Raw genomic sequence first — 9,165 nt, 5'->3', positions numbered from 1 at the left:
CCAGAAATGTATTTGCTGATTTTTTCATGAGCGAAGTGGGAGCTTTGAGTTGGCAACATTCTAAAATATGAATGTGAGAAATTAAATGAATTTTAGTAATGAATGTCTTTATAACTAGATTTGTGTATTAATTATACAATTTTCTAAATATCTTTGCAAAAACTGGTTTGCCACAATTAATACACTAAGAATGTTTGTAAATTGAAAAGTAAATACACTTACCAAATTCATTCTTTTCTTTATCATCCAAACTCTCAAAATCCTCCCTTAATCCACAGCAAACTTTCCAAGCCGATGTAATAGAACTCTGACATTTGTATTCTTCTAGGCTTTTGTCCCATAATACTGGTTCCATTTCCACTAATGAAATAAGTAATTCAATATCAATATTTTGTTCCATGCCTGTATGTTTATTATTCAAGTCCATGAGAACCACTGCGTTGTCAACTATTGCTCGCTGCATAAGAGGCAGAAAAAAATCGCGTGGTGTGAAGACTCGTATTGAACATGATAGCCAACTGTCACTGCCAGCGGAGTGGATCCATGCAAAGCCAGTGGGGCACTGTTCATGCAAGGCTGTGCTGCTCTGGCAAAAAGTCCACACCTCTTTGGTGTGAAAGGCTTCATTTAATCTATCAGTCGACTGATAAAGGAGGATCCACGCCGCTTGCGGCAGCAAATTAAAAACGCATAGTGTGAAAGGAGCCTAAATCATTTCTACTCCCATTGGCTGCCTAGAGTTAATCTCCACAGGAGGTTTTAAAAGAATGGGGCCACAGCAGCTCTCTCTCAGAACTTCCTCAGAACCTCAGAAGCTCAGAACTTTCTCAGAGGTCAGACGCCTCTCACCTGCAGAACACCACTCTCCCACCTTTTGCTCCCCCTGCTTCCTCTAGAGATCCCACAAGTGTTCTTATACTGTCTATAGTGCACAGAAATATCATCAGATGAGAAGACAACCAGACCAAGAATTTCCAGGTACTATGAGATGTAATTTCTAGTGCAGTCAGTGAATCGTTTGATCTCTTGTCTGTATTTCATTTCATTCTCCCAAGGCAACTTTCCCACCTTCTTTATTCAGCTTCATTCCCCAATTTTGGTTCAGTGCTGTGATTAATTCCTTTGTGATGCTAGTCATGATATTAACCATCCCCCTAGTTAATTCAAGCAATTTAATATCCCTTCCTGTATAAGTTCCCAGTCATTTTATACCCCATTGTCATTTATGCCCCCTTGAGTGAGCTGTAATATGCAATGCTAAGAGCAATTAGTGTGTAACGTTTCCTACATGTCCCTCGCCTTAGTACTGATACTAGAAGGCTATCTCTTTTCGGACAAATACTGGGCCTGATTGTGAGAGAGATATTGGGAACCCTTGAAAAAGGTGCTTGCATTTAAATAACCCTCTTTGCTCGGGGTATGGGTCATTTCCCAGCCACGTGTTCTGGTGGACCTGCAATCAACCACCTTCCATTAATTCCTGGACCTACACAAAATTTAAGTGTAATTATAGTTCGTTTTAAACAAAAGCCCAGAGTTTATGTACATTCTTCTTTTCAGTAATATCCCCCTTCAGGTCCCCCTCGCCTTATGGATTTTATATCCATCACCTCCCCAAAAAAGACGGGGACGAGAGTTTATATTACTAATACCCATTATAATAAAAAATTAATAATATATAAAACATAGATTTTATTTTATCATGAACCTCGTCCCGCTTCACAAGGTCGTTTTAGGAGTGCCAGAAGGTCACATCCCCAAATTGTATACAGAGGGACGAGCAGTTAATTATTATAATATATATATATATCTATATATAATATATATATATATATATATTATATATATATAGATATATATATATATCTATAATATATATATTTATATATACATATATATATATATATATATATATATGTATGTATGTATGTATGTATGTATGTATGTATGTATGTAGGTAGGTATGTATGATATGTATGTATGTACGTAATTATGCATAGTAAAGCAAGCATGCTGAATGACACAATAACCTGATTTGCTAAGTACTTGTACAGGATGTGCTACATTTTCACTTAAAGTTGTTCTTATATTAGATGCCATCTGTCAGTTCATAGAGATTTATATGTTGCCTTTAAACAGTGCACCATGTAATCTGTAATCTCAGACCATCCTTCAGTGAATTAGATTTAGGTTAATTATCATGACTCCTTCCACACATGAACCCGGTTCCTGTAGAATAAATTCCAGAGAAGCTTTCTTGCAAATCAACAAGACGCCGCCACCTGGTAAAATGATTTGAAAAGTAAAATTATCTGGAAAGTAGTTCTGACCAGCGCTTCGTACGATTATCCACCATTGGCCAAAGATTCATTCATTATTTTTAGTTGCTGTGCGTGTTTGCAACCTGCTGTAGGATATACAGTATATTCGAAGAGTTGTCGAGTGTTTATTGTCTTGCTGTAGTGTGGCCGCACCCTATGGAAACTTATAGTTGCTTTGGATTGGATTGATACAAGTTCATATTAAGTTCCTTTGTGGAAACTCTCATTAGACCGTAAGTATACTACTCTAATGCTATTCTCCTTGCATCTGTCTACATTTTTGTCTATTTGTTAATTTATTAGATTATTTTTTTAATAAGTGGTATATATCTCATCTTCCTGTATTTCCCTTTACCTCCTCTTACTCTTTCCTAATTAACACCATATTCTTTGGAAGCTTGAATTTCAAGTCTGGCCCCTGTGTGCTATTCATGTTCCATATGAATAGGTTACACCTTCTGAATATCATAATGATAATAATAATAATTTAGCAGTTATATATATATATATATATTATATACGTATATATATATATTCTAAATATATAACTATATATATATATATATATAATATATATATATTATATATTATATATATAAATCGGAGGAAGGAGAGATACCAAAATCCTTTTAATGTACTTTATTACGCGGACATTTCAGGATCATGTGTCCCATTTTCGAAGCTAAAAATAAAAAAACAAAAAAAAAGAGCTCGTCAAGAAATAACTTTTCATGTTTTTTAATCTGAGTCTATTTTTAAAATTGTTATTCTTTTAATTTCTAAATTCGAAAATGGGAATCATGGTCCTGAAACGTCAGCGTAATAAATCCCATTAAAAAGGATTTTGATATCTCTCCTTCCTCCGATGCTGTTTACCTGGTTTCAAGCAACCGCCTTCAACTTTAATATATAATATATTATTATTATATTAATTTATATTTTATATATATATGTGTGTGTGTGTGTGTGTGTGTGTGTGTGTGTGTGTATGTATGTATGTATGTATGTAGTTTATGTTTGACTTATTAGTATATTATGAAATTTAAAAAATAACATGAATAAAAACAGGCAGTTGTTGCCAGTAGTGTAGATATAGAGAAAATGATAGATTATGTTAAAAGAGAAAAGAAAAAAAGGGGTAATCGTTACAGAAACGTGGAGCAGAAATTTTTGGTCTTGTGATCCTGGGGAGATCAACTGTAAATACAATGGCCATTATTTTATCAGCTTTCATTCCAAAAGTAACCTTTCTCTCATTTTTTCCAAACAATATGCTGCCCCTTTAATAAAAGAAATGTCTTCGCGCGCGCGCGTACCGCATATATGGGTAGGACATGAGACTAACAACCTCATTCCGTATACTCTTATAGAGAAATTTTGTGGGTACAACGACGGTGTTATCTCCGTAGGAGAGTAGTACTGTCATTGCATTTCACGTGGTGCACTGTAGACGTTGCTGAAGTGTGTTTGCAGCGTCTCCTCTGCCCCTAGTTCCCCCCTCACACACTTTTTTTAGGTTTTACTCTATCACCATTCCCGCTTCCTTTTCTTCCATCTTACTGCCCAACATTTCCATTGGTGCATCTGTCGTGGTTCTCTGTAGAACCTTTACTTCATCTCTTTTGTTTTCTGGATCTCATTATCTCGCTGTCCAACCACTCCAGCTCTTTTAACTGTCTTAAGTGCTTGATGGCCGAAAGTGCATTAATAATAATAATAATAATAATAATAATAATAATAATAATAATAATAATAATAATAATAATAATAATAATAGTCACTAAATTGGTGAAGAAATCCACAGTGGTGAAAATGTAAATAAATATTTTTAAAAATATATACGAAATGCTTTGTATATATCACTAATATAGATATACATTTACACCAGTAGATTTCTTCACCATTAATGATAATAATGATTCATTATTTATAATTAATACTAATAATGATAATAGTATCTTTTCAGTGACTTCAATAACAAGCAGTGTTGACAATTAGGTTAAAGTTATGTGTGCTACCCTACTACATTAGTGTATAGGTGACATGAGCTTATATTACCTGACAAAAGAAGAAAAAAAACAAAAAAAAAGACAAAAAATGACGCGGGATTCGACTCACCGCCAACCGCCGCCGCTGCCGCTACAGCAGCGGCTGCCGTGACTGCGACGTGAGACGTATGGGCCGCTTGATGACCGCCCGAGTTAGCCGCAGCCGCTACGGCCTCGTGCGGCGTCCACAGACCGGAATTGCGAAGGATTCTGTTGATGGAAGAGACGGAAGGCAAGGACGCTGGGTCACACACTCGCTGAGATGCCAGTTGCTCTCGGATCTCCCACGCAAACATCCCTGGGTTCTCCTGCTTCAGTCGCAGGATTTTCTTCACCACCGTTGGCGTCGCTACTTGCTGTAACGACAGGAAATGTTTGTGTGTATATATGAATATATATATGATTAATTAATTTGCGATTTAGTACCTTCGTTCCTCTAATCCTAAGTATTTTTGGATATGCTTTCCAGTGAAAGTGGCTTGTTACTTGAATGCGGGCTTCATTCCGTCATGGATTTGAATTCCACCTGGAAGTGTGCCTACTAGCTTTCCTCTGCTTGAGGTGCCTAATCTTATCTAATTAACCATCTAGAAGAACTTTCAACCCAAGGGAATTCATACGGGATAGGTGCTCCTATCCTAACGGGAATTCGAATTTATGCTTTTTCAGGTTTTACGTAAGAGACAGTGAATTCATGCACTTTGCCCATCAAGGGATCTTACTTAGTATCAGCTCTAACGTATCTTTCTGTTTAATTAAAATGGAAGCGAAAGCATCTCTACCATAGGTCAGGATTATAATGCATGCATAGATCTAAAGTATGAAATATGTTAAGGTTTTATCACGTATCTAGAACAAGCTATCATGCACACGCAAACACACACATATACACAATAGAGAGAGAGAGAGAGAGAGAGAGAGAGAAATGATATCATTATGTGATAAGACAATGAGTGTAACACAACGGTATCAGTGACAGCGACAATGAAAGTAGTGAAAGCGTCTTCTTTGGTATACCGCACATTTTTGTAATAACCAGATTTCGTTCTCATTACATTTATCCTTTCTAATTTACTGCGACTAACCTGAATTGTCTTCAAATCACTTATAACAAACTGGGAATAGAATGTTCGAGCACCCGCTCATGTACTCTCTCGCGTTCAGTCGTTTTCTTGTAGGTGCCTTACCGTCATATTTTCATTTCGGCATGTTTGCCCAGCACACATCAACACATCAGTCTTTATCCAGTGTTAATGAAATGAGAAGCCAGTCTTATTTGATACCTGAAAAAGTGTCCATGTTCATTTTGTTTCTTATCCCTATTAACCATCTATACGTAGATTTTTACTTTTAATAATTCAATCTTAAGTAGTTGTTACATTTTTAACGGCTTTGTCGTTATGCCGAAATTAATCCAAGATCCTTTCATTTAACATTATTATTGATTCGATCCCGTGGAATTCGTCTGTGATTTCCGTCAGAAACATCAAACCGAAATGAGTCCCCGGAAAAATTGTCATTAAAACGAACAAGGTTTTTAAGTGGCTGAGGACATTCTCTCTCTCTCTCTCTCTCTCTCTCTCTCTCTCTCTCTCTCTCTCTCTCTCTCTGAAGCGCACCGTGATGGCCCCAGTGACACAGACTCCGCTCCCTGTGGTTGTCTTATTACAGGGTGCCTCTCGCATTCACTCATCCCCCGCCGTTTTAAAAAAGGTGAATATCTTTCGTGCAACGGGGGGCCTCGATGAACTTTAAATAGATTTTTTAGCGAGCAGCCCATCATGACGGTAACGCAGGCTTTTATCTCCCTACTGCTAATTACGGTCCGCCAGACCTCTCGCGGGGACCATCTTAACTGCTTTTAATAGATAACTCGGCGCAGGGTAGAGTGCAGCATATAAAACCTTTATTATTATTATTATTATTATTATTATTATTATTATTATTATTAGTGGAAGTGATAGTAAGTTTGTTGTAATTAATAATCGACTTCTTGTCCTTAGAATATTATTATTACCACGTTATATTATCGGTTTTAGGTTACTCGATCTACTGGTGATGTCCTTAGTTCTTCGTCTTCATGTTTAATGGATTATTGATAAATATATAATTAAATACACTTCCAACTCATTTATGATAAAACTACTGTTGCAGAATTAGGCGTCCTTGGGATCTTCAAGGCCAAGAATGATTATGTGTTAGAACCCGCAGATTTTGTGAATACCCTATAACCAATGGCTGTACGACCGTCAGTCCGTCCGTCACAAAGTATTTATTCCTTTTCTGGATTTCAAAATGGTTTTTTACAACATCAAATTAGGCTCATTTTGACATTGACCATAGGCTATTTGGTCACCTTTAAGGTAACGCTTTTTTTTTTTTTTTACCTTCATTCTTCTGGTAATTATGCTGGCATATACTGATGACCTTTCATTTTCTTCCTTTCAGAAATTTTATGTTTCCCCACTAGTTTTCTTGTGTGTTCCATATAGTTTCATCATCACGTCAGACAGTTTGAACTTGACCCAAGGTCATTTGATCAAATTTGGGGTCACATATTTCCCTGATGACTTGGGCTGCATTAGTGGTAATGCTGAAATTTGTCTTGTCTCCGAATCAAGTTAGATGCATTTTGGCCTTTTATTACGAAATTCAGTACATTTTGACCTTCATCAAGAACATTCAATTGTGTTCACGTTAATGCAAACAGATTGGATGATTCTTTTGTTAAGTTTTTATTGACTGATCCTGTTTAGTTTGATGATAATTAATCGAGTCATTGCTTTGTTTTTCCGAGACTAATGTCGGCAGACTAATTACCTTTACCTGCCACATCTTACGGAAATGTGTACTAAGGAGGGGAACTCGGTAACGTATATGATGCTTTTATTTCATAGAAATAGTTCTTTACAAATATACATGGTTTACGAAGCTTTTACTTCATAGAAATAATTCTTTACAAATATACATCAGCATATTTGCAGAGTCAGTTTCATCACATCTAATATTGATACTATCATCGGTTTCGGTGACTATCATTAGTAATAAAATGATTATTTCTTTAAGCAACTTGATTTTGTTCATTTTATTCCTGTAATCATTTGACATTCCATTGTGAAATGCGACGTAAGTAAGTTTTTATTATCTATTACGGTATGAAAGAGAAATGAGCTCTGAATTCCGAATCCGGCAATAAAGTAAATAAAGGAAAAAAAATAAGCCTTTTAAGGACAAAAATAATATACCATCCTTAGAATATAATTCTCGGAGAAGGATAGAGAAGAGGACAGAAAAAGACAGAGAACTGACGACAAACGACACAAAGAGAGGGAGGAGAAGTGCGCACCAGATCCCCCTTCAGACGTTTTGTCGTGTCAATTCTACTTAAGAGAGAAACATTAACTCTGTCTGTGTAGCCTTTGACTTCATAGAAAGCTACAAAATACGTAAGAGGAATGAGTTGATGAAAACTAATCAGAATAGAAATAGTTACCTTGGGTTTACTGCCACCTATAGATCCTGGCTTTATAGAACCCGTTTCGTAGAATCTCGTCAGGATCTTGGAGACGCAACCGTGGGAGACGAGAAGCTGGCGGGAAATATCGCAGGGCCTTACTCCCATGAGCGCCATCTCCACAATTCTTCTGCGGACATAGTCAGGCAAAGGACGTCCATTGACGAATACGCCTCCCAGCTGGTTCACGCCGGCCTGGCCTGAAGGAGCGGGAGAAATTAGATTGGGTTTTATATATACCTTCTGTAACTCGACTGGGGTTATTATTTACACTAGATTGGTCCTGAACACGGAAATGTGATGGATTCGAATAAATATTACATAAAATGCTCGTCTTTCAGGCATGTCTATCTGACTATTACTGTTGTAAATAAGGTGGCTTACTTAGATATGTTTAAGGACGGTGCGATAATTTAGTATCCACCACAAACTTCCTAACTTTTCCAACTTTGGATAGAATGGACACCTACCCCGTAAGATTCAGTACATAAGAGACGGGTTGTCTGTCTTCTGTACGATTTACGTTCCATTCCTGTTCAGTCTGAAATCCCAAATTACAAACGTTTTTAAAAGTATTTACTTTGTTAAAGTAAATTGTAAGCATTAAAAGCATCGTGGTAACGAGTCGCCCATACGTTTTGGCTTCGTAATTCTCAGTGACGGAGACCTTGTGGTCGGACAGATTTAGTATTCTCTCTCTCTCTCTCGTCTCTTCTCTCTCTCTCTCTCTCTCTCTCTCTCTCACACACACACACCACACACACACACACACACACGGAATGCTATGGAAGGAACAAATGTGAAGTGATAATAAAGAAGAGAGAAAAGCTTTCAGAAACATACAAAATGCTCCTATGTTTACCGACAATTTAATTTTTTTGTTAGCCGGATGTGTCGTTTCCGTTGTAGCTGTGTATGTGTGTAGGGGGTGGTGGGAGTTGGGGGGGGGGGGGGGGGGGGCGGTGTTATATGTGTTTTCTTATTTTGAGTTTTTATTCATTCGCGTTCATTTCTTTGCTTGTGTCCTAAATTGCTCTTAAATATTTTACTTGGTTCGGTATGATATAATTTAAGAAATTTTTTCTTTCATACAGTAATAAAAAGTTCTTACTTTTTATAAGAAATTTTCATTATATTTGTGTGTGTATATATATATATATATATATATTATATATATATATAATATACATATGGAAATAAATGTCACCCTATGGGTGCATAAAACCGGCCAATTTATTCAGTTTATGTAAAAATGGATACAAATGTAAAATGTATAGAATTT

The sequence above is a fragment of the Macrobrachium nipponense genome, chromosome 1, assembly GCF_015104395.2.
Source record: "Macrobrachium nipponense isolate FS-2020 chromosome 1, ASM1510439v2, whole genome shotgun sequence".
NCBI classification, from domain to species: Eukaryota; Metazoa; Arthropoda; class Malacostraca; order Decapoda; family Palaemonidae; genus Macrobrachium; species Macrobrachium nipponense.
Note: the sequence above shows the minus strand (reverse complement) of the source record.